The sequence below is a fragment of the Lepisma saccharinum genome, chromosome 7 (assembly GCF_977018435.1).
Source record: "Lepisma saccharinum chromosome 7, izLepSacc3.1, whole genome shotgun sequence".
Taxonomy (NCBI): Eukaryota; Metazoa; Arthropoda; class Insecta; order Zygentoma; family Lepismatidae; genus Lepisma; species Lepisma saccharinum.
The window spans coordinates 94,012,242-94,038,041 of record NC_139235.1 but is presented as its reverse complement, the minus strand read 5'-3'; the positions used below and the strand labels follow the sequence as shown (position 1 = coordinate 94,038,041).

General features: G+C 40.2%; 1 protein-coding gene across 2 annotated transcripts in view; it reads right to left on the bottom strand.

The window, feature by feature from the left end:
• The window catches only part of Mmp2 (Matrix metalloproteinase 2), a 322,043-nt gene that overhangs the window by 202,964 nt on the left and 93,279 nt on the right, over nt 1-25,800 (bottom strand). The window contains exon 2 of one of the 2 annotated variants that reach the window (XM_083125663.1): nt 21,421-21,458. The exons of the other annotated variant lie outside the window; for it this stretch is intronic. The gene's annotated coding sequence lies outside the window, so the exon portion shown is untranslated. The remainder of the gene's footprint in view (nt 1-21,420; nt 21,459-25,800) is intronic. 2 annotated transcript variants of the gene reach the window in all.

The following is a 25,800-nucleotide window of genomic DNA, read 5'->3' as shown; positions in this document are numbered from 1 at the left end:
AAGTGACTGCCCTTTTAAATCCTGCTAATATGAGAAGGGGGTACAATTTCCCCGTAGAAAAGTGACTGCCCTATTAAATCCTGCTAATATGAGAAGGGGGTACAATTTCCCCGTAGAAAAGTGACTGCCCCCTTATATCCTGCTTATATTAGGAGGGGGTACAAATTCCCCGTAGAAAAGTGACTGCCCCCTTAAATCCTGCTTATATTAGGAGGGGGTATAATTTCCCCGTAGAAAAGTGACTGCCCCCTTATATCCAGCTTATATTAGGAGGGGGTAGAAATTCCCCGTAGAAAAGTGACTGCCCCCTTAAACCCTGCTTATATTAGGAGGGGGTACAATTTCCCCGTAGAAAAGTGACTGCCCCTTTAAATCCTGCTTATATTAGGAGGGGGTATTATTTCCCCGTAGAAAACTGACTGCCCTTTTAAATCCTGCTAATATGAGAAGGGGGTACAATTTCCCCGTAGAAAAGTGACTGCCCTATTAAATCCTGCTTATATTAGGAGGGGGTACAATTTCCCCGTAGAAAAGTGACTGCCCCTTAAATCCTGCTTATTAGGAGGGGGTATAATTTCCCCGTAGAAAAGTGACTGCCCGTTAAAATCCTGCTTATATTAGAAGGGGGTATAATTTCCCCGTAGAAAAGTGACTGCCCTATTAAATCCTGCTAATATGAGAAGGGGGTACAATTTCTCCGTAGAAAAGTGACTGCCCCCTTATATCCAGCTTATATTAGAAGGGGGTATAATTTCCCCGTAGAAAAGTGACTGCCCTATTAAATCCTGCTAATATGAGAAGGGGGTACAATTTCTCCGTAGAAAAGTGACTGCCCCCTTATATCCAGCTTATATTAGAAGGGGGTACAAATTCCCCGTAGAAAAGTGACTGCCCTATTAATTCCTGCTTATATTAGGAGGGGGTACAATTTCCCCGTAGAAAAGTGACTGCCCCCTTATATCCTGCTAATATTAGGAGGGGGTACAAATTCCCCGTAGAAAAGTGACTGCCCCCTTAAATATTGCTTATATTAGGAGGGGGTATAATTTCCCCGTAGAAAAGTGACTGCCTTATTAAATCCTGCTAATATTAGAAGGGGGTACAATTTCCCCGTAGAAAAGTGACTGCCCCCTTATATCCTGCTTATATTAGGAGGGGGTACAAATTCCCCATAGAAAAGTGACTGCCCCCTTTATTCCTGCTTATATTAGGAGGGGGTATAATTTCCCCGTAGAAAAGTGACTGCCCCTTTAAATCCTGCTTATATTAGGAGGGAGTATAATTTCCCCGTACAAGAGTGAGTGCCCTATTAAATCCTGCTATTATGAGAAGGGGGTACATTTTCCCCGTAGAAAAGTGACTGCCCTATTAAATCTTGCTAATATGAGAAGGGGGTACAATTTCCTCGTAGAAAAGTGACTGCCCCCTTATATCCTGCTTATATTACGAGGGGGTACAAATTCCCCGTAGAAAAGTGACTGCCCCCTTAAATCCTGCTTATATTAGGAGGGGGTATAATTTCCCCGTAGAAAAGTGACTGCCCCCTTATATCCTGCTTATATTAGGAGGGGGTACAAATTCCCCGTAGAAAAGTGACTGCCCCCTTTATTCCTGCTTATATTAGGAGGGGGTATAATTTCCCCCGTAGAAAAGTGACTGCCCCTTTAAATCCTGCTTATATTAGGAGGGGGTATAATTTCCCCGTAGAAAAGTGACTGCCCTATTAAATCCTGCTAATATGAGAAGGGGGTACAATTTCCCCGTAGAAAAGTGACTGCCCTATTAAATCCTGCTAATATGAGAAGGGGGTACAATTTCCCCGTAGAAAAGTGACTGCCCCCTTATATCCTGCTTATATTAGGAGGGGGTACAATTTCCTTGTAGAAAAGTGACTGCCCCTTTAAATCCTGCTTATATTAGGAGGGGGTATAATTTCCCCGTAGAAAAGTGACTGCCCCTTTAAATCCTGCTTATATTAGGAGGGGGTATAATTTCCCCGTAGAAAAGTGACTGCCCCCTTAAATCCTGCTAATATGAGAAGGGGGTACAATTTCCCCGTAGAAAAGTGACTGCCCTATTAAATCCTGCTAATATGAGAAGGGGGTACAATTTCCCCGTAGAAAAGTGACTGCCCCCTTATATCCTGCTTATATTACGAGGGGGTACATATTCCCCGTAGAAAAGTGACTGCCCCCTTAAATCCTGCTTATATTGGGAGGGGGTATAATTTCCCCGTAGAAAATTGACTGCCCCTTTAAATCCTGCTTATATTAGGAGGGGGTATAATTTCCCCGTAGAAAAGTGACTGCCCCCTTATATCCTGCTTATATTAGGAGGGGGTACAAATTCCCCGTAGAAAAGTGACTGCCCCCTTAAATACTGCTTATATTAGGAGGGGGTACAATTTCTCCGTAGTAAAAAGTGACTGCCCCCTTATATCCTGCTTATATTAGGAGGGGGTACAATTTCCCCGTAGAAAAGTGACTGCCCTATTAAATCCTGCTAATATTAGAAGGGGGTACAATTTCCCCGTAGAAAAGTGACTGCCCCCTTATATCCTGCTTATATTAGGAGGGGGTACAAATTCTCCGTAGAAAAGTGACTGCCCCCTTAAATCCTGCTTATATTAGGAGGGGGTAAAATTTCCCCGTAGAAAAGTGACTGCCCTCTTAAATCCTGCTTACATTAGGAGGGGGTATAATTTCCCCGTAGAAAAGTGACTGCCCTATTAAATCCTGCTAATATTAGAAGGGGGTACAATTTTCCCGTAGAAAAGTGACTGCCCCCTTATATCCTGCTTATATTAGGAAGGGGTACAAATTCCCCGTAGAAAAGTGACTGCCCCCTTTATTCCTGCTTATATTAGGATGGGGTATAATTTCCCCGTAGAAAAGTGACTGCCCCTTTAAATCCTGCTTATATTAGGAGGGGGTATAATTTCCCCGTAGTAAAGTGACTGCCCTATTAAATCCTGCTAATATGAGAAGGGGGTACAATTTCCCCGTAGAAAAGTGACTGCCCTATTAAATCCTGCTAATATGAGAAGGGGGTACAATTTCCCCGTAGAAAAGTGACTGCCCCCTTATATCCTGCTTATATTAGGAGGGGGTACAAATTCCCCGTAGAAAAGTGACTGCCCCCTTAAATCCTGCTTATATTAGGAAGGGGTATAATTTCCCCGTAGAAAAGTGACTGCCCGTTAAAATCCTGCTTATATTAGGAGGGGGTATAATTTCCCCGTAGAAAAGTGACTGCCCCCTTAAATCCTGCTAATATGAGAAGGGGGTACAATTTCCCCGTAGAAAAGTGACTGCCCTATTAAATCCTGCTAATATGAGAAGGGGGTACAATTTCCCCGTAGAAAAGTGACTGCCCCCTTATATCCTGCTTATATTACGAGGGGGTACATATTCCCCGTAGAAAAGTGACTGCCCCCTTAAATCCTGCTTATATTGGGAGGGGGTATAATTTCCCCGTAGAAAATTGACTGCCCCTTTAAATCCTGCTTATATTAGGAGGGGGTATAATTTCCCCGTAGAAAAGTGACTGCCCCCTTATATCCTGCTTATATTAGGAGGGGGTACAAATTCCCCGTAGAAAAGTGACTGCCCCCTTAAATACTGCTTATATTAGGAGGGGGTACAATTTCTCCGTAGTAAAAAGTGACTGCCCCCTTATATCCTGCTTATATTAGGAGGGGGTACAATTTCCCCGTAGAAAAGTGACTGCCCTATTAAATCCTGCTAATATTAGAAGGGGGTACAATTTCCCCGTAGAAAAGTGACTGCCCCCTTATATCCTGCTTATATTAGGAGGGGGTACAAATTCTCCGTAGAAAAGTGACTGCCCCCTTAAATCCTGCTTATATTAGGAGGGGGTAAAATTTCCCCGTAGAAAAGTGACTGCCCTCTTAAATCCTGCTTACATTAGGAGGGGGTATAATTTCCCCGTAGAAAAGTGACTGCCCTATTAAATCCTGCTAATATTAGAAGGGGGTACAATTTTCCCGTAGAAAAGTGACTGCCCCCTTATATCCTGCTTATATTAGGAAGGGGTACAAATTCCCCGTAGAAAAGTGACTGCCCCCTTTATTCCTGCTTATATTAGGATGGGGTATAATTTCCCCGTAGAAAAGTGACTGCCCCTTTAAATCCTGCTTATATTAGGAGGGGGTATAATTTCCCCGTAGTAAAGTGACTGCCCTATTAAATCCTGCTAATATGAGAAGGGGGTACAATTTCCCCGTAGAAAAGTGACTGCCCTATTAAATCCTGCTAATATGAGAAGGGGGTACAATTTCCCCGTAGAAAAGTGACTGCCCCCTTATATCCTGCTTATATTAGGAGGGGGTACAAATTCCCCGTAGAAAAGTGACTGCCCCCTTAAATCCTGCTTATATTAGGAGGGGGTATAATTTCCCCGTAGAAAAGTGACTGCCCGTTAAAATCCTGCTTATATTAGGAGGGGGTATAATTTCCCCGTAGAAAAGTGACTGCCCTATTAAATCCTGCTAATATGAGAAGGGGGTACAATTTCCCCGTAGAAAAGTGACTGCCCCCTTATATCCTGCTTATATTAGGAGGGGGTACAAATTCCCCGTAGAAAAGTGACTGCCCCCTTAAATCCTGCTTATATTAGGAGGGGGTATAATTTCCCCGTAGAAAAGTGACTGCCCGTTAAAATCCTGCTTATATTAGGAGGGGGTATAATTTCCCCGTAGAAAAGTGACTGCCCCCTTATATCCTGCTTATATTAGGAGGGGGTACAATTTCCCCGTAGAAAAGTGACTGGCCCCTTAAATCCTGCTTATATTAGGAGGGGGTATAATTTCCCTGTTGAAAAGTGACTGCCCCTTTAAATCCTGCTTATATTAGGAGGGGGTATAATTTCCCCGTAGAAAAGTGACTGCCCCTTTAAATCCTGTTTATATTAGGAGGGGGTATAATTTCCCCGTAGAAAAGTGACTGCCCTATTAAATCCTGCTAATATGAGATGGGGGTACAATTTCCCCGTAGAAAAGTGACTGCCCTATTAAATCCTGCTAATATGAGAAGGGAGATATTACATACTCTCTCAGCATTTTGTCGTACATTTCTTGGAACAAGCGACGGAATGTCTTAAACTAACAGCATGTTCCGTACTCTTTGTTTTATCGGGTACTTATTGGCATCCGCTATTACGTCTCCATTTTGCTTTCTCTCTGTTCTATCGTGGGCGATTCAGCTGCCTTTTCCTTGAAAGTGTGGATTTTTGTGGCAATGCTTCAGCTGGTCGGCTCATGTTAATGGGACGTATGCCTTAATTAATCACGTTTGACATAGATATTTACTAGCTTGAAAGAAAATATACTTTATATTTAGTTAATGTGATCAGAGGATTGTAGTAATCAATGTTTTATGCAGCATATAAACTTTCAACGGATAGTCACAAGCCACAGCGAACATAACCACAACTCTATTTCATAATTACACGTACAGAAGGATGAGTTCCACACTGAACTGCTAGCTGACGGGTGCCAGAAATTTCCACTATTACTATCAAAAAGATGTGACTCGTCACTTCCTTCATTATTGTCTCCAAAATCCATGTTTTCTATCGGTGCATGTACAGCCTACGTAGCGGGAAAGTGTGGCTTATGACTATATCACTACACAGATGACCACCAGGTTGGAGAGCCAAAAACTTCAGTGATGTACATATTATACTGCCATTCGAAAAGAAAAATGACAATGTCTCGCACTTTTTGGACAGTGGGTTGCTTATTGTGCATGATGGTATGTTCAACAACAACAACATAAAAATCAAACATGTGGCTTAAGAATATCATCCACTGACTCCTTCATGTGTTAAACATGGTGAATAATATGTAATAGGTTAGTTGCAAACCACAACGAAATTATAAATGTCTGTATTTGATAAAGTTTTTGTATAAATTGAAATACATCACATATTATATTAAAATGCACTACAGCATTATTGAAATACATATTTAGTGAAAAGAGATAAATCATAATTCTCATTCTATATGCATTGTATATTATTTTTTTGTTCAATTTTTTTGAAGTTAAAACAATTGTTTTATTTGACTTGTGTACTCCTGGTGTTTCTGAATCGTATTGATTCTGATCAAAATGTTACAATTAAAACTATAGTCTGTGTGTAGATGTATCTTGTTATTTGATTTGATTTGATTTTGATTTTAAAATTTTTGGGTGCATCAGCACTAAGGCTATTTTGCACCCGTCACACTATACGGGGTCCAGCCCCTTACCGTTACACGTAACAACTCTAACGTTGCTTAATTAAAATCATAAAAGATTAAAATGTTCTGACTGTTGTTAAAAGCCGAGGCTGTAAAGAACACTCAGCACAAATAAGGACAAACCACAGGACAACACACACAAAATTATACTGGCCATAGTGCCAGTCGCCAGAGCCTCGTTAGTCTTTAGTCCAGGGTGCACTACGTGGAAGTGAGGTTGACTTTTGGGCGCCTACGTGAAAGGTACCCCTTACACCCCTTACACCCCTTGTTATTTGTTCCTATGAAAATATGATTAGTGTGTACATAAATATGTTGGTGTGTGTAAGTATGTTTATATGTAATATATGTTTCTGTGTAACAAAATTATGATTTATCAACCTCATAACACGAATAACGTGTGTATTCGATTATTTTAAAAATTGATCAAAGGTTCTATCATAAAATGCATCAATGTAATTTTTAAATTCGAGAGTTACTACGGATATGTGGAAGCAACCACTTTCAATTATATTTTACAAGTTATAAAATATTTCCATGTTAAAATATCGCTTCTACGGGCTCTCGTCGTGCTTTTCAAATAAATATAATTACCACAAAGGACAAAGTGTTTTACTTTTTGTTAGTTATGCATAGATTATATAAGAAGTATTTTTATGATGAGAAACCTATTTATTTGTGACAGTACACACACACATTGTGTACAAATTTGTTGTCCAAAATGTTTCAAGAAAATGCAATTCAAATGTCTTGATTGATGGATTGATTGAGTTAGCGTTTTAATTTATGCACACTAAGTCTAATCAAGAATGGACCCACAGTTTAAAGTTGGATCCGAATTACTATGTGCCTCCACCGGGTATTGAACCCAGGACACCTTTATCACCCTACTCAAATGGTAGACTCATTCAAATATTTTGATGAACATTCAAATGAGAAAGTTGTACGTAATAATTAAGTCAATGATGAGCCAGATACCAGAGTTATAAAGGCTTTATACGACAATATAGTACATCTAATTTCCCTCCTGTTTTGTGAAGTAAATTAAGTAAGCAGCAACTTTTCTCCGTAGCATTTTGTATGCAATTTCTCATGTAAGAACTAATTATTAGAACAGTAACTTTTCTAGGGGGAAATTTGTACCCCCTCCATATATATTAAACATAAAAGGGGCAGTCACTTTTCTACGGGGAAATTGTACCCCCTTCTAATATTAGCAGGATTTAATGGGGCAGTCACTTTTCTACGGGGAAATTATACCCCCTCCTAATATAAGCAGTATTTAAGGGGGCAGTCACTTTTCTACGGGGAAATTGTACCCACTGATAATATAAGCAGAATTTAAGGAGGCAGTTACTTTTCTACGGGGAATTTGTACCCCCCCTAATATTAGCAGGATTTAAAGGGCAGTCACTTTATACGGGGAAATTGTACCCCCCCCCCTAATATTTGCAGGATTTAAGGGGGCAGTCACTTTTCTACGGGGAAATTGTACCCCCTTCTCATATTAGCAGGATTTAAAAGGGCAGTCACTTTTCTACGGGGAAATTATACCCCCTCCTAATATAAGCAGGATTTAAAGGGGCAGTCACTTTTCTACGGGGAAATTGTACCCCCTCCTAATATAAGCAGGGTTTAAGGGGGCAGTCACTTTTCTACGGGGAATTTGTACCCCCTCCTAATATAAGCTGGATATAAGGGGGCAGTCACTTTTCTACGGAGAAATTGTACCCCCTTCTCATATTAGCAGGATTTAATAGGGCAGTCACTTTTCTACGGGGAAATTGTACCCCCTTCTCATATTAGCAGGATTTAAAAGGGCAGTCACTTTTCTACGGGGAAATTATACCCCCTCCTAATATAAGCAGGATTTAAAGGGGCAGTCACTTTTCTACAAGGAAATTGTACCCCCTCCTAATATAAGCAGGGTTTAAGGGGGCAGTCACTTTTCTACGGGGAATTTGTACCCCCTCCTAATATAAGCAGGATATAAGGGGGCAGTTACTTTTCTACGGAGAAATTGTACCCCCTTCTCATATTAGCAGGATTTAATAGGGCAGTCACTTTTCTACGGGGAAATTATACCCCCTCCTAATATAAGCAGGATTTAAGGGGGCAGTCAATTTTCTACGGGGAATTTGTACCCCCTCTTAATATAAGCAGGATATAAGGGGGCAGTCACTTTTCTACGGGGAAATTATACCCCCTCCTAATATAAGCAGGATTTAAGGGGGCAGTCACTTTTCTACGGGGAATTTGTACCCCCTCCTAATATAAGCAGGATATAAGGGGGCAGTCACTTTTCTACGGGGAAATTGTACCCCCTTCTCATAATAGCAGGATTTAATAGGGCAGTCACTTTTCTACGGGGAAATTGTACCCCCTTCTCATATTAGCAGGATTTAAAAGGGCAGTCACTTTTCTACGGGGAAATTATACCCCCTCCTAATATAAGCAGGATTTAAAGGGGCAGTCACTTTTCTACGGGGAAATTGTACCCCCTCCTAATATAAGCAGGGTTTAAGGGGGCAGTCACTTTTCTACGGGGAATTTGTACCCCCTCCTAATATAAGCTGGATATAAGGGGGCAGTCACTTTTCTACGGAGAAATTGTACCCCCTTCTCATATTAGCAGGATTTAATAGGGCAGTCACTTTTCTACGGGGAAATTGTACCCCCTTCTCATATTAGCAGGATTTAAAAGGGCAGTCACTTTTCTACGGGGAAATTATACCCCCTCCTAATATAAGCAGGATTTAAAGGGGCAGTCACTTTTCTACAAGGAAATTGTACCCCCTCCTAATATAAGCAGGGTTTAAGGGGGCAGTCACTTTTCTACGGGGAATTTGTACCCCCTCCTAATATAAGCAGGATATAAGGGGGCAGTTACTTTTCTACGGAGAAATTGTACCCCCTTCTCATATTAGCAGGATTTAATAGGGCAGTCACTTTTCTACGGGGAAATTATACCCCCTCCTAATATAAGCAGGATTTAAGGGGGCAGTCAATTTTCTACGGGGAATTTGTACCCCCTCTTAATATAAGCAGGATATAAGGGGGCAGTCACTTTTCTACGGGGAAATTGTACCCCCTTCTCATATTAGCAGGATTTAATAGGGCAGTCACTTTTCTACGGGGAAATTGTACCCCCTTCTCATATTAGCAGGATTTAATAGGGCAGTCACTTTTCTACGGGGAAATTATACCCCCTCCTAATATAAGCAGGATTTAAAGGGGCAGTCACTTTTCTACGGGGAAATTATACCCCCTCCTAATATAAGCAGGAATAAAGGGGGCAGTCACTTTTCTACGGGGAATTTGTACCCCCTCCTAATATAAGCAGGATATAAGGGGCAGTCACTTTTCTACGGGGAAATTATACCCCCTCCTAATATAAGCAGGATTTAAGGGGGCAGTCACTTTTCTACGGGGAATTTGTACCCCCTCGTAATATAAGCAGGATATAAGGGGGCAGTCACTTTTCTACGAGGAAATTGTACCCCCTTCTCATATTAGCAAGATTTAATAGGGCAGTCACTTTTCTACGGGGAAAATGTACCCCCTTCTCATAATAGCAGGATTTAATAGGGCACTCACTCTTGTACGGGGAAATTATACTCCCTCCTAATATAAGCAGGATTTAAAGGGGCAGTCACTTTTCTACGGGGAAATTATACCCCCTCCTAATATAAGCAGGAATAAAGGGGGCAGTCACTTTTCTATGGGGAATTTGTACCCCCTCCTAATATAAGCAGGATATAAGGGGGCAGTCACTTTTCTACGGGGAAATTGTACCCCCTTCTAATATTAGCAGGATTTAATAAGGCAGTCACTTTTCTACGGGGAAATTATACCCCCTCCTAATATAAGCAATATTTAAGGGGGCAGTCACTTTTCTACGGGGAATTTGTACCCCCTCCTAATATTAGCAGGATATAAGGGGGCAGTCACTTTTCTACGGGGAAATTGTACCCCCTCCTAATATAAGCAGGAATTAATAGGGCAGTCACTTTTCTACGGGGAATTTGTACCCCCTTCTAATATAAGCTGGATATAAGGGGGCAGTCACTTTTCTACGGAGAAATTGTACCCCCTTCTCATATTAGCAGGATTTAATAGGGCAGTCACTTTTCTACGGGGAAATTATACCCCCTTCTAATATAAGCTGGATATAAGGGGGCAGTCACTTTTCTACGGAGAAATTGTACCCCCTTCTCATATTAGCAGGATTTAATAGGGCAGTCACTTTTCTACGGGGAAATTATACCCCCTTCTAATATAAGCAGGATTTTAACGGGCAGTCACTTTTCTACGGGGAAATTATACCCCCTCCTAATAAGCAGGATTTAAGGGGCAGTCACTTTTCTACGGGGAAATTGTACCCCCTCCTAATATAAGCAGGATTTAATAGGGCAGTCACTTTTCTACGGGGAAATTGTACCCCCTTCTCATATTAGCAGGATTTAAAAGGGCAGTCAGTTTTCTACGGGGAAATAATACCCCCTCCTAATATAAGCAGGATTTAAAGGGGCAGTCACTTTTCTACGGGGAAATTGTACCCCCTCCTAATATAAGCAGGGTTTAAGGGGGCAGTCACTTTTCTACGGGGAATTTCTACCCCCTCCTAATATAAGCTGGATATAAGGGGGCAGTCACTTTTCTACGGGGAAATTATACCCCCTCCTAATATAAGCAGGATTTAAGGGGGCAGTCACTTTTCTACGGGGAATTTGTACCCCCTCCTAATATAAGCAGGATATAAGGGGGCAGTCACTTTTCTACGGGGAAATTGTACCCCCTTCTCATATTAGCAGGATTTAATAGGGCAGTCACTTTTCTACGGGGAAATTGTACCCCCTTCTCATATTAGCAGGATTTAAAAGGGCAGTCACTTTTCTACGGGGAAATTATACCCCCTCCTAATATAAGCAGGATTTAAAGGGGCAGTCACTTTTCTACGGGGAAATTGTACCCCCTCCTAATATAAGCAGGGTTTAAGGGGGCAGTCACTTTTCTACGGGGAATTTGTACCCCCTCCTAATATAAGCTGGATATAAGGGGGCAGTCACTTTTCTACGGAGAAATTGTACCCCCTTCTCATATTAGCAGGATTTAATAGGGCAGTCACTTTTCTACGGGGAAATTATACCCCCTCCTAATATAAGCAGGATTTTAACGGGCAGTCACTTTTCTACGGGGAATTTGTACCCCCTCCTAATATAAGCAGGATATAAGGGGGCAGTCACTTTTCTACGGGGAAATTGTACCCCCTTCTCATATTAGCAGGATTTAATAGGGCAGTCACTTTTCTACGGGGAAATTGTACCCCCTTCTCATATTAGCAGGATTTAAAAGGGCAGTCACTTTTCTACGGGGAAATTATACCCCCTCCTAATATAAGCAGGATTTAAAGGGGCAGTCACTTTTCTACGGGGAAATTGTACCCCCTCCTAATATAAGCAGGGTTTAAGGGGGCAGTCACTTTTCTACGGGGAATTTGTACCCCCTCCTAATATAAGCTGGATATAAGGGGGCAGTCACTTTTCTACGGAGAAATTGTACCCCCTTCTCATATTAGCAGGATTTAATAGGGCAGTCACTTTTCTACGGGGAAATTATACCCCCTCCTAATATAAGCAGGATTTTAACGGGCAGTCACTTTTCTACGGGGAAATTATACCCCCTCCTAATATAAGCAGGATTTAAGGGGGCAGTCACTTTTCTACGGGGAAATTGTACCCCCTCCTAATATAAGCAGGATTTAATTGGGCAGTCACTTTTCTACGGGGATTTTGTACCCCCTCTTTTAAGTGGGAATTGACAGGCAGTCATTTTTCTACGGGGATATTTTACCCCCTGCTTAATTGACGGGAACTGAAAAGGGCAGTCATTTTTCTCTGTAGAAAATTGACTGTACAGTCATTTTTCTACGGAGTCCAAATTCCCCGTTACACCGGCTGCTCAAAATAGTGTAGTCGGACCTCAGTTATAACTGCTGATATTCGAGATGACTCACGTCATAAAGATATTTCTTGCATACACAAAGTTATAAGGGATGAAACATGAAATATACCGTGCTATTATTTTGAGCAGTCTGTATACGATCAAGTTAAACTCGAACACCACGCTGAATTCCACACTTAAGGAAGTCACGTCAGGACACACGTCATTTTCCCTTCGCATTCAAGCACCAAAGTAACAAACCAAAGTCTACTGCTTTGGAATCTGTTTCTACTATTTTTTTTTCTCCTTTTTTGTTGCAGTTTTATCTACACAATCTCTTTTACGTTTAATACTGCTAAATATGAAATGGTTCCACCTCTATGTATTCTTCCATCCATTACTAGCTCATGCTTACCACTAGTGACCAAAATTAGAAAACTAGTGTCTAGACTATATTATTAATACACATGCTATTTTTTTTAAAAAAATATATAAATTATAAGATCATTGATGATTCATTTTTGTGCTTGCATAGCTCTTCGTGTTATTTTGAAGAATTTTAATCCATAATTAATTACATTAGAATATACTGTTTTATGAGTAATCGTTTTCATGAAATGTAATTAAGTTACGGATTTATGCTAAAGAGTACTGTACAACATAAAATGCCACAGTATATATGTATTGGTTGATTTGGTTTATTGTACTTCGCTTTTTTGCCGCTTTTGTTTAATCGCGAAGACGAGGATGAGTGATGATGACATTGATTGAAGGGACACTCACAAAGAACATCCATGCCCAGGCCGGGATTCGAACCCGCGACCAGGGTGAGGCACCGATGTATTGATTAGGGATGACCAAAAAAATTCTCTGGGTATCCGGAACCGAGAATTGGGTACCTGAATCGAATTCGAGTACCGGGACCCAATATTACACGGGTCCCGGTGAAGTTACTGTGGTCAGCTTTATCTCTAGCCTCTAATGACACAAGTGCTCGGATAATTTTCAAGGACACGTTCGTCTGACTGGCTGTTTCGTCCACCTGCTCTGACGTACTTCTGCAAAGATCAATTAGTACACTTGGCGCTGGATTTTTTTGATTGGCTCATATTATGACCACATCAGAGCAATGACAACGAAACAGAACAAACCGATGTACTGGGCTCTTTTACTGAAATTAATCATCTGAGCTGCTAAAATTCAGTCATTTGTTCATTTATACATTAAACCTAAAAACTAATTATACATTTCATGGCTCAATGTGCATACCTATTCTGAGAGCTACGAGAGTATATGGGCGCACACATATGGACAACACAAAACCCTACAGAGGTTTAGATGCCTCTATAGTTGGCGTTGTTTGACAACCAATAGTATAAGAAGACACCAAAGATGGTGCTCAATAACACCAATTCGCATGAACACCACAAGAAGTGTTATATTATTGCACGTCTGAGTATCTGTTGAGACCAGTGGGGTGCCCAGTATTTTCGAAAGGGATGGGTTACAAATAGTTTTGTAGTAGTCCACCCTCATTTTGCACCTTTTCCTAACTTTGCCGTTCTTTTTTTAGAAATTCTGGGCCAAATGGGAGGGGGGTTATCACCCCACACCAAACTCCCCTTGGGCACGCCACTGGTTGAGACCATGCTGGGTGTTGCTTTGCCCCACACTTTTTGAGGTGAATATTGGCTTCGGGTCCGCACGCCAGAACCTTTTTAGCCCGCAAGCAAGCATGAAGTTCCAGAGTGTACTAAATAGAAATCAGGTTGACTTTCAAGTGCCACCCCACACAGTTACCTCATAGGAAAAGCAGCATAAGCCAGAAGGGTGAACCGCCTTTCTAGTTGCTGGAGCGACTAGTACCTTTTTAATTTTTTATCTCGCAATGTGGCTTTTTGTTGAGAGCGGAATGAACTATGCAATTCTGGTAACTATTCTGAGGAAATGGCTACATTTGTTGGTCCTTAAAAGGACCCGCATAGCAGGTTGGTCCCTTTAAGGGCCGCATTTGGCTCATGTCACATGTTTCGTAAACGCCCACCTACCTCTAACCTTTTACGTTTTTAAGAAAAGTACGTGAGACAGTGAGGAGAACGAAGGCACAAGATAATCACAAGAGCTGAGTAAGATGCTTCGGGATTTTGGCTGAAGAGAGAGCTCATTTGAAAGACTACCGACGCCCGGATCCTCAAACTTCATTTGCATACAAAGGACCATGCATCTCATTAATACCAAAAAGATGAAAATCAAGGGGGCTGATGAAATTCGGATCAGACACAAAGGGAGATAAGGAGGAAGAGAGAGATAGAAACGTGGGTGAAATCTACAATCCCCCTTGTGTTAGCAAACCCTTCTTATACATCCCCTCAACAGCTCTGACCTTGAACCAGGGGTGCTATGTCGAATGCGTAATCTCCAAGACTGAAAAATACTGAGGAAACCAGTGCAGTGTTGCCACATGCAGGGAAATTTGCCTACTGCAGGGAAATTCGTACAGAAATTTTAGCGAAAAGGGAAAAGGGAATTTCGATGAAAAATACCACAACTGCAGGGAAATTTTAAGGTCATCTGACTACATTATTACAGTTTATGTTAATTTCGAATTTCATATCCACATTTTTATGTTATTTATTTATTTTGGTATTCCTACTTGCTTCTGCTCCTTTAAGTTTATTGTACGTTGCTTGTATGCATCTTTGGATAAATAGTAACGATTAAATGGATTCCTGACCAGGATTCAAACCTGGGACATCTGGTCAGGAAGTGATGAGACTGAAATGTGAATGTTTTTATTATTCAAACGAATAACGAATTCAACAGAATACTTAACTACACACTACTACTGCTTCCACCACCACCACTAATAATACTGCTACTACTATTATTATTATTATTATTATATAATTTGCTTTGGTGAAGGGAAATATTGGTCCAAAAAGGGAAATTTTGCCCCTTGGAAAGGGAAATTGTTCCCTCATATTGTGGCAACACTGCTTCAGTGGCTTTAGGACAGGGAATGAGTATGCTGGAAACTTAGATAAAGTTTAAAGTCCACTTTATGCTCAGAAAGGCTAACCGGCACTGGACCTATGGTGAAATCCTAAGCACCATGTGTCTCCACCGAGTACCGAACACAGGACCTCTTGATTACCACTACGTCATACCGGAGGCCAGACGACCTGTGATGATGTGTTTAAAACCTTTCTGCCTGCACCATACTTAAATTTCGTCACGATCGGAAAATCCGTTTTTTAGTTATAGAATTTCAAAGAGAGCGATTGTTTGCAAAACTAAAAAAAAGGTCACTTTTTTGTTCTCGCGACGATACAAAATAAAAAGCATACTCGAAGAAAGATTGGTTAGCATGGATTAACGCAGAACTGAATAAGCTAAATTTTTATGTAACTCGTTTTCTTGTAGGTCTGACTGGTAAGTTTTTAATTGGAGTCCAAACTCTAGTATCTATAATTCTTAATCCGAAAATTTGGAGGTGAACTCCTCCAGAACATCTATTTTCCAGAATTTTAGATACAGTGGAACCTTGATAACTCGAACTTCAGGGGGGAAAGAAAAAAATCGAGGTATCTAGAATTTCGACTTACCAAGGTTCGAGTTATTGAGGGCCAAAATTGCCGACTTCCAGTTGTACAGGTCTAAAGTTTACTGACCCTTCTGAACGTCGGCACTACGTATACCTAAAACGTATGTATAGCATTGTTGATCACCTGACATTGTACGCACGCACCCTACACTTGCGACTTATTGAGGTCCGTGCGACTAAGGTGATTAGTAGAGCCCGGAAGTTCAGGTATTTATTTTCGTTAAAATAGGCAGGCTAAAAGGCATTTATAATGTGGAAAATAGGCACTAAAAATGAAAAAAAAGGCAAAATAAACCAAAAAAAGGCACATTTGGAAGTCGCTTACTTTTATCTATAATTTCTGGCAAAATGTTAAAATTTACATTGGGAAGAGCATTTCAATTTTCTCCGTCTTGATTGCACATAACTACAAGGTGCTTTTTAAGTTCTAAACATTCATTGATAGTCGTCTGTCAGAGAGAATGTTTTTCATAATAGAAAATGATCTTTCTACTTCGACAGAAGTTATTGGAGCATACATAAAACAAGCTAAGCTGTACTCATTTTGGTAACAGCATTTTCACCTTTTAGAATATCACAAATTGTTTTCAATTGTTTCAAGTCCTTATTTGCACTCACTACCCGTTTGCACTTTTCCGCAACAGCTCACCCCTTTCCTCCTGGCACTTCCATCATCTGCTGCATAGATTCCTCGTAGATTTTCATGGATGCTATAATTGTAATTGTCTCTGGCAATGCACCATAATGTGCAAAAATAAACTTGAATAGCACAGGAGTTTTGTCACTTCACGAATTGAAGCCGCTTCATTTTCTGGAAGAGAATCTATCACCTCACTGATTTTTTCAAGGTTGTTAGAATAATATATAGCTGCTGATATCCAGGTTCCCCATCTGGTCAAGACTGGTTGCGGAGGTAAACTAAGCTCAGATGCAACTTCCTTAAATTTTCGGGTTCAAGAGGGAGATTTCAGAAATATCTTCTTTGTGTTCGAAATCAACCTATCCACTTCAGCAGTCAATCATGCACAAGAAATGTTAACCGAAAGGCACTATCCTAACTGAGCATGAAATACATTTTTCTCACACTTTTCTCCTTCAGCAATGTTGAAACATGCATGAGTTCAATATTACTTAAATAAGGCGAAAATTATACACATAATAAACGGAAGAAAAATAAATGCCAACAACGTTTCTTGGGAGAAAAATAATTTATATACACATTTTTTTTAAAAAGAAGGTCAAATTTCATTGAAAAAGGCAAAAAAAGGCATTATAATTAAAAATAGGCAGTGGGGTCCCAAATAGGCAAAATAGGCAAAATGAAAAGGCTTCTAAAACATTCGAAACAACATAAAAAAAATATATATCCGGAAAAATTTTATCAATATATGCAGTAGATAAAAAGAGGCATTTTGCCAAACTTCCGGGCTCTAGTGATTAGAATTTAACTTCCATTCATAGAGGTTTTTCACACCCTACCGTCGAGTTATTGAGCTCGGACGGCAACCCATAAACTGAACCAAAATTTGTCTTATCAAGGTTATATTCGAGTGTTGAGGTAAAATTAGTATTGAGTGTTATGGACAATTCAAGGGGATACAAAAAATTCCACTTATCAAGGAATTCGAGATGTTGAGGTTCGAGTTATCAACGTTCCACTGTATTAGCGTATTATTTGTATTTGAAATGTGAACAAATTTGTAAAAGGTCGAGCATCATTCCTACATTCAACATTCCAGAATGCATTGCCACTTGTCGGGTTCATAGGCTCCTGTACTGGAGAAATCTGGAAAGCTTTGAGAGCATGGAGTCCCTTGCTCTCTCCCTGTGTGGCTTTTGGTTCAATGGGTTTGTTTGTGAATGGTTTGTATCCAGAGAAGTGGATGTGCCGGGGGGTGGCAGGGCATTAATGGAAGACGCCCTATCTGCCTGTGGGTGGTCGGAAAGAGCAGCCCTGACCTTTCCACCCTGCTCAGCATGCACATCCCCTTTTGTACGGAGAGTTGAAGGCCCGGCCCTGCTTCCTGCTGCAGATAGGGGATGATTCTTCCAGGAAGGGAGGTCTGTCCTGGCTTTACCTGGAAGAGCCTAGCCCAGAGATGTTCCCAGCGGGGAATTTTGGAGTCGAAAATTACAGGAATGGAAAAAGGGAGAGACAGAGCTGTGGTGGTCTAATCGGTAGGGCGTCTCCACACGGGAGACCCGGGTTCGATTACAGGTGTGTGTCAGTGTTGCCCCATGAAGGGAAATTTCCCTTTTGCAGGGAAATTCGTACAGAAATTTTAGCGAAAAGGGAAAAGGGAATTTCGAATAAAAATACCACAATTGCAGGGAAATTTTAAGGTCATCTGACTACATTATTACAGTTTATGTTAATTTCGAATTTCATATCCACATTTTTATGTTATTTATTTATTTTGCTATTCCTACTTGTTTCTGCTCCTTTAAGTTTATTGTTCGTTGCTTTTATGCATCTTTGGATAAATAGTAACGATGAGGATTAACGATTAAATGGATTCCTGACCAGGATTCAAACCTGGGACATGTGGTCAGTAAGTGATGAAACCGAAAAGTGATCCTTTTCAAATATATTTTATTCATACGAATTTCGAATTCAACGGAATACTTAACTACATACTACTACTGCATCTACCACCACCACTAATAATGCCGCTACTACTACTAATTATTATTATTATATAATTTGCTTAGGTGAAGGGAAAAATTGGTCCAAAAAGGGAACTTTTGCCCCTTGGAAAGGAAATTGTGGCCCTCATATTGTGGCAACACTGGAGTGGGTGGCTCTGGGGTTCACCCAGTCACAAATCAATGGTACCTGGGAGGGGGGTAAATGCGGCCGGAGCTTGGTGCTGATCACATCACCTCCAAAATGACCGAGATCAAGAATGTGTGGGAGCCTCATATGCACGGGGGACTTTACCTTACCCCCATAGATGGAGTATTCTGCATAGGCAGTTCCTTTTATTCTAAAATCTTTAAGCAATTTATTTTTGGACAAAAAGTTTAGTAAAACCAAAAATGAATCAATCAGGCACCATTTCTGTGTGAAAATTAATAGAAATGCAAGAAAATTATATTTAAAAATTCATTTTTTTTATTACATTAACAAAGTTCAATTAGTTTTGCCCCCCTCAAATTCCTACGGCTTAGTGCGCGTCATGATACTGCCTCTCCCTCTCTAGATATTACAGTTTGGACAACCTCCGGGCGGAGTGGTTAGCACAGCGCGCTGTGATACCAGGGGTTTTGGTTTCGAATCCTGGCCTGGGCATCGGTGTTATTTCTTATTTGCGAGTTTCCCTTCTTGAATATCATCATTCATCATTCATCCTCATCTTCCAGATTATCCAAAAGTGGCAGAAAAGCGAAGTAAAATAAATCAACCTACAATTTGGATATTTGGATCCCCACACATAATCGAACGCCGATATTGATTTAATTTGTTGGTGTAGTTACTGAGGCGAACACTGGGGTTGCAGAGCTAACTGGGGGGCGTCAAGTATCTGAGCGCTCAGCTACTTGACGGCCAAATAAGCGTCGCTCGGCGAGCGCTTCTCACTTGATCGCTGAGCGAACTTCAACCTTGCTCTCCATACGTTTGAGCCACAGAATATAGCGTTCTTGTGTTTCGTTCTCGTGAGGGAAAGGAGAAGAGGAGGAAAACTGTGTGAGGATTGCGGGCTGGTGGCCAATGAGGAAGTATTTATGATTAACGACTTGCGAATTGCAGAGGAAGTTCAAACCAGGGTTGTTAAAGGTTCAGGAATTTTAAATAAATCCAATTCCGGTCCAGGAGAGAATATCAGTAAGCGTAAATGGGTTCTGGACCGTAAAGAACCTTTTTATCTGTAAAGTATTTTAATTCGGTCCACGAACCTTTTTTCCGGATCAATTTAAATTCGGTCCAGGAACCTTTTTTCAATGAAACAATGCGCAACTCGGACCGAATTTAAATTATGCGAGAAACAAGGTTCCGGTCCTGCACCGGAACCCAATAGAACCCATTAGAATTTATGCGTTCCTGGACCTAACAACCCTGGTTCAAACAACAGAAGGTAATGCAATATTCCAGTATTCGTAATTGTAAATGAAAGTGTTGCTTTTTCCAAAAATATACACCGTAGCTTTGAAAACCTGTGCAAGGGTGTGAAAATGGAAATTTCGACAGTTTTGCTCACATCAACTATTACCATAATTAACAGCTTTTCAAACTGAAACCTTGTCCATTCGAGGCAGCCACATCGATCCCAGATTAATTACCAAAGGCACTGATATTTTGATCAACGAGCACACAGCGTCAAGTAAATGATCTGTCTGCTCAACGAGCGAAGATCTCGCTCAGGCCCTATGTGTTGCACATCCACAACAATCACTTCGTACAGCTAAGATCGCGGGGGAGAGGGAGCCTTCTGTTGTATGTTGGTGCGAGCAGGCAAGCCTGTTCTTGCTAATTATGGGCTTGTTAGCTAACGAAGAAGGTAAGGAAAAGCACGCTGGTTCCGCTCTGACGAGCGCGGAAGTTTATTCTACCAAGAGCGGCACTTGTATGAGCCTATCTTGGCTTTTAGCATGGCCAGGGTATATCTCCAAGGCCATCGCTAATTGAGTTCGCGTCTGCCATGGAGAGAACAATAAAGAGTGGGCCCCGCCCGCCCCTGACCTACATTATCTCATTATCTCGCAGGCGTCCATGTTTGTGGATAACAAACTACAAGTCATCTCCCTGGGCTAATGTTGCAAATACGAGACAAATAAGGCGAACCCACATATGGTCTTCTGGCCGTCGGCTGTTTTTTGTTGATTGATATTTCTTTACCGCTGCGAACGTTGGTGGTTCGTATTTATCAACTGCTTTTGTGCCAGTTATTTAGTTGTGTAATAGTTCAATAAAAAGAGAGAGAGATAGAGAGAGAGAGAGAGAGAGAGAGAGAAAGAGAGAAAGAGAAAGAGAGAGAGAAAGAGAGAGAGAGAAAGAAAGAGAGAGAGAAAGAGAAAGAGAGAGAGAAAGAGAGAGAGAGAAAGAGAGAGAGAGAGAAAGAGAGAGAAAGAGAGAAAAGAGAGAGAGAGAAAGAAAGAGAGAGAAAGAAAGAGAGAGAAAGAAAGAAAGAGAGAGAAAGAGAGAGAAAGAAAGAGAGAGAGAAAGAGAGAGAAAAGAGAAAAGAGAAAGAGAAAGAGAAAGAAAAAGAGAGAGAAAGAAAGAGAGAGAGAGAAAGAAAGAGAAAGAGAAAGAGAAAGAAAAGAGAGAAAAGAGAGAGAGAAAGAGAAAGAGAGAAAAGAGAAAAGAGAGAGAAAGAAAGAGAGAGAGAGAGAAAGAGAGAGAGAGAAAGAGAGAGAGAGAGAAAGAGAAAGAAAAGAGAAGAGAGAGAGAAAGAAAGAGAGAAAGGGAGAGAGAGAGAGAGAGAAAGAAAGAGAAAGAGAGAGAAAATGAAACAATAAATAAGCCAAGGGCTGAAATGAATTATTCCACTAGTAGAAGATAGGGAAAATAAAATTTAAAAAAAGGAAATTGAATTTCCAATGCATTAATGTGATCAATATTGCAAAATAATAAGGCATAAATAGTTTATATGCATCACTTATCTTCACTTACTATTCATCAAGAATTCCACTGGAGAAATTTCAACGTACCTGAAAATAAAAGAAAAGAAGACGATTTAATATTTTGCATCTTTCAACACTGGAAAGTTAGTTACTACATTTCTATAGCAACTTAAAACATTCCACTCAGTTATATTTCACTATACATTTATAAACGTCAACAAAAGTTAGAAAGAAATTTAAAATTGCCATGAACAACATTCGCAGTTCCATTATTTTTACTATGTGTAACTAACTCTCTAGCCTTCTTAAACCCGAAGGATCATGGCTGCAGCAACACAGGACTTCCATCTGTCCCTATCCTGAGCAAGATCTACTCGTATATACTGTTTTCCATCCCTACCGATTTGCATTAGGTCCATCTGAACGTTATCCCTCCATCTTCGTCTTGGCCGTCCTACAGGTCTCTTACCATCAGGTTTCCCAACAAGAATCCTGTAAACTCCCCTTTAAGTGGGCAACCTAAGTCTTCTTGATTTAATCATTCTAATAATATCTGGACATGAATACCCTGTCTCCTCATCATGGGCGTCCGGAAGGGGGGGGGGCAAGGGGGGGGGGCCGTGGCCCCCCTTGAAAATGAAAGTCAACCAAAAATTATGTATTTCACACATATAATTTCATTTTAGCCACAATAATATGTGTTAATTATTGCATGAACATCATAAATTAAAATTTAAGCAATGTTTTTTAGGGAACAACACTATTTTTGGAGAAAATGGGCCTCGTTTGCCCCCCCTGGAAAAAAATACCTTCCTTGCCCCTCCCTGGAAAAAATCCTGCGGACGTCCATGCTCCTCATCCCTTTCAGGTCCAAATATTTTCCTAAGGATCTTATTTTCAAATACTCTCAATTTATGTTCCTCTTTCATTAAAGTATTTATGTATTTTTATCATTGCAGATTTTTTTGTTACTTTTACGTCCTTTTTCAGATCGTGGCTATGCCATGGATTTGTGACTTCTTGAGTATGGTTGTTTGAGAACATGGAACTATTGGAAAAAGTGGATGTTTCAAAATATTCATATACTAACAGTTTAAACGTAAGTAGCTAGTTAATTATAAAAAATGGCTGATAAAGAATTATGGATACCCAAGTTCGGGCTCCAATTAAAAATTAACCAGTAGACCTACAAAAAACGAGTTACATCAAAGTATAGCTTATTCAATTCTACGTTGATCTATGCTAACCAAATTTTATTTCGGCACACAGCGATGTCTGTTAAACTGTGAAAAATGGCGGCTGTCACTGCGATTAAGCGTGTACAGTGTTGCCACGTTCCGCGTACATATTTACTCCGTTGAATAAAAATCTGTATAAAATCGGTTTCGCAATGTGAATTGATAATGATACATAGGCGTGCGCACGGGGGGGGGGCAAAGGGGGACAAATGCCCTCCCCCTAATCATGGACGTCCGCAGAATTTTTCCACAGAGGAACAAGCAATGTATTTTATCATGGAGCATATTACCCCGATAATAGTGTTGCCCCCTCAAAAAACATCCGCATTCCTGCATCGCCATTATAATAAGTAATGTTCCTTTCCCACACACACTTCCAGACATCCATGCCCTTATACTTTCGCCTAGAAATTTGGTGTAGAGGAATCTTGTCGCCGTTATTAAACGATTTTATACCCTTAACGAAAATTAAGTATTTTCAAGCCGATGAAAGGTCAAAGCAACTTCATAGGAAGGGCGCAAGCATAAGGGGCATTGCCTTCTTCTTTGGAAGGAAATTAATTCTAAAGGGGGCAAGGGAGCCAAGCATTGAAGCAAAAGGAAGCAAAACTAGCAGAACAAAAGGATACTCATGATGGAATTAGTTTTCACGTATTTCTTGCATTATTTTTTCCAGACGGCCAAATGCACCTGCAGCTGGGGACACAAATGGCCAATATTGTTTTCGGTTTGCAAAATTTGGATCTAAACATTTTCTAACTCGCATCGCTCGCAAATATATATAGACGAATATACGCGCACACCCACCAATGCAACAAAACTAAACTGAAACAGTGAGATAAATGAGGTTTTTCATTCTCAAGTGAACTTTCATCAAAGCTTTTGCCCCCGCCCCCTCATCAGAGGGGCTACGCACGCCTACGTAATGATAATGAATTTTATAAACAGATACAAAGAGTCTGAAAACAAGACCAATATTGGATTTGTACGACTACCAAGTAGTAAGAAAAAGTTGTCTCCCGAAATGGATATTTTTTTTTTCTTTTTTACAAATTTTAAAAATCTGAAAATTAAGAATTTTGTTTAAAACCTTTCTGCCTGCACAGTACTAAAATTTCATAACGATCGTACGTACCACCCGTTTCTTATTTATAGAATTTCAAACAGAACGATCGTTTGCAAAACTAAGAAAACGTCACTTTTTTGTTCTCACGATGATAAAAACTAGAAGCCGCACTGGAAAAATATTTTGGTTAGTATAGACTAATTTTAATTTAATGGTTAATTTTTAATTGGAGTTCAAACTCGGGTATCTATAATTGTTAACCCGACATTAAGTGAGAACATACAAGACAACCAGAGACTGCTGTGGTAACACCTACACGCAAGCACGTAGCCAAGGACAGGGCTAAGGGAGCTGAAGGCCCCCCGAAATCCTACAAATATCTAATTTAAATAGTGTATAGTGGTAATTAATTTTACTTCCTTAGCAGGAATAAACATTAGATAGAAGAAAGTTTAGTGTATAATAGAGGAACCAGGTTATAGTATTTTTATATTCTACCATTTAATCCAAAGAATAAATGGATCCACAGCTCTCAAAATGTATAATTTTCTTTGTGAGAGTTCACACAATATAAACTTTATGAGTAAAATTTGGCCCTAACTTTTAAAACCTTTTCTTAACGGAATGTGTAAAAGTTAATAACAAAATACAATAACTATGAATTTCCGTACACTAACTGTAAGAAAAATAATGGATAACACTTGTGTTGGATATTTACTCATACGGTCGAGTAGCAAAGTCTCTTTATTTATATAATAATAATAATAATAACAAAATATTCGGATTAAAATTGGTTTATTTTAAATAACTTATAATACGTAGTTATTATTGTAAAATGACAATTATAACCGTGGTAATAATTATTATTGTCATTATTTTTTCTACTAATGATTTTTTATCAGTGCCCTGCCCCCTCTACAAATATTTCTGGCGACGCCTGTTCTGATAAGGGATGAGGCCCCCCGAAATAAAATCCTGGCTACGGACCTGCCTACACGGAACTTGTGGGAAAGTGTAAATTTACTGAAAAGGGGAAATTCCTAACTCCACGGCGGCGGTAGAAATTGCCATTCAAATGTTGATATTAAAATCCACTTTTCGTCGTACAGTTAGACAACACACATAATGTTTTGCAGGGTAGCGAGTATTTCAGGATACAGGTGTCCCATTTTTATTGCCTATAACAACCGGCCTCCGTGATGGAGTGGTTAGCGTAACGATTATCAAGCTAGAGGCCCTAGGTTCAAATCCAGGATAAGGCATGGATGCATCCATTTAATTAGGTCATCCTCTTCGTCGCAATTAAACCAAGAACCAGAAAAGCGACGTGATATAAGAAAGAGCATTTTTACAATCTCTTCGGCGGGGGCGACTGATTTTGCGTAGGCGTAAGTTTGAGCAACAGAACCCGGAGGTCATAAACCTCGGCCAACGCTATCTACGAACGAAGGACAAGGTTTGTGTGTGTAGTAGGGGAGACAATTCGGAACCGGAAGTGATGATACCAAGTTTCCTCCGTTTCCGGTGTGTCGTGGTAAGTACGTGGAAGTTGCTATCGATGCTCTAAGGAAGAGAGGAAGCCATGACACTTCCAGTTTTTCGTCCACTTCCTTTATGCAGTGACTGTCTCCAGTGCAAGGCATCAGTGTGGCAAACTTGGAAAACCGCATCCTAGCTTTGGTTTAATTTTTGTTCTTTGCCGTCGCTTTTCTGCCGATTTTTCCCAACCGCAACGGTGATGATATGATGAAATTGATGGTCACTCGTAAAGAACACTCGTGCCCAGTCCGGGGTTCGAACCCGGAATCCCCGACTTCGTATTATGCAAAAATTCATCACGTAGTCTTTGATCATGTTGAAAATGATTTTTTTTTTTTTTTTGTTTCGTGTCTGGAGCCAATATACCATTCCTCTTTAATATTTTTCTCGAATTAAACAACAGATACTTCAAGTTATCTGGAACAACAGAATTTTGACGAATGAAGCAGGAGAAAGAATGTATCAGGAAATTTATCTATTACGTAAAGTTGTTTAGTTATTTGTTATTTTTCGTCTTATATATGAAAATACATCAATTACATATCTATTATAATATAACTACATGAATATATAATGTAATATATAC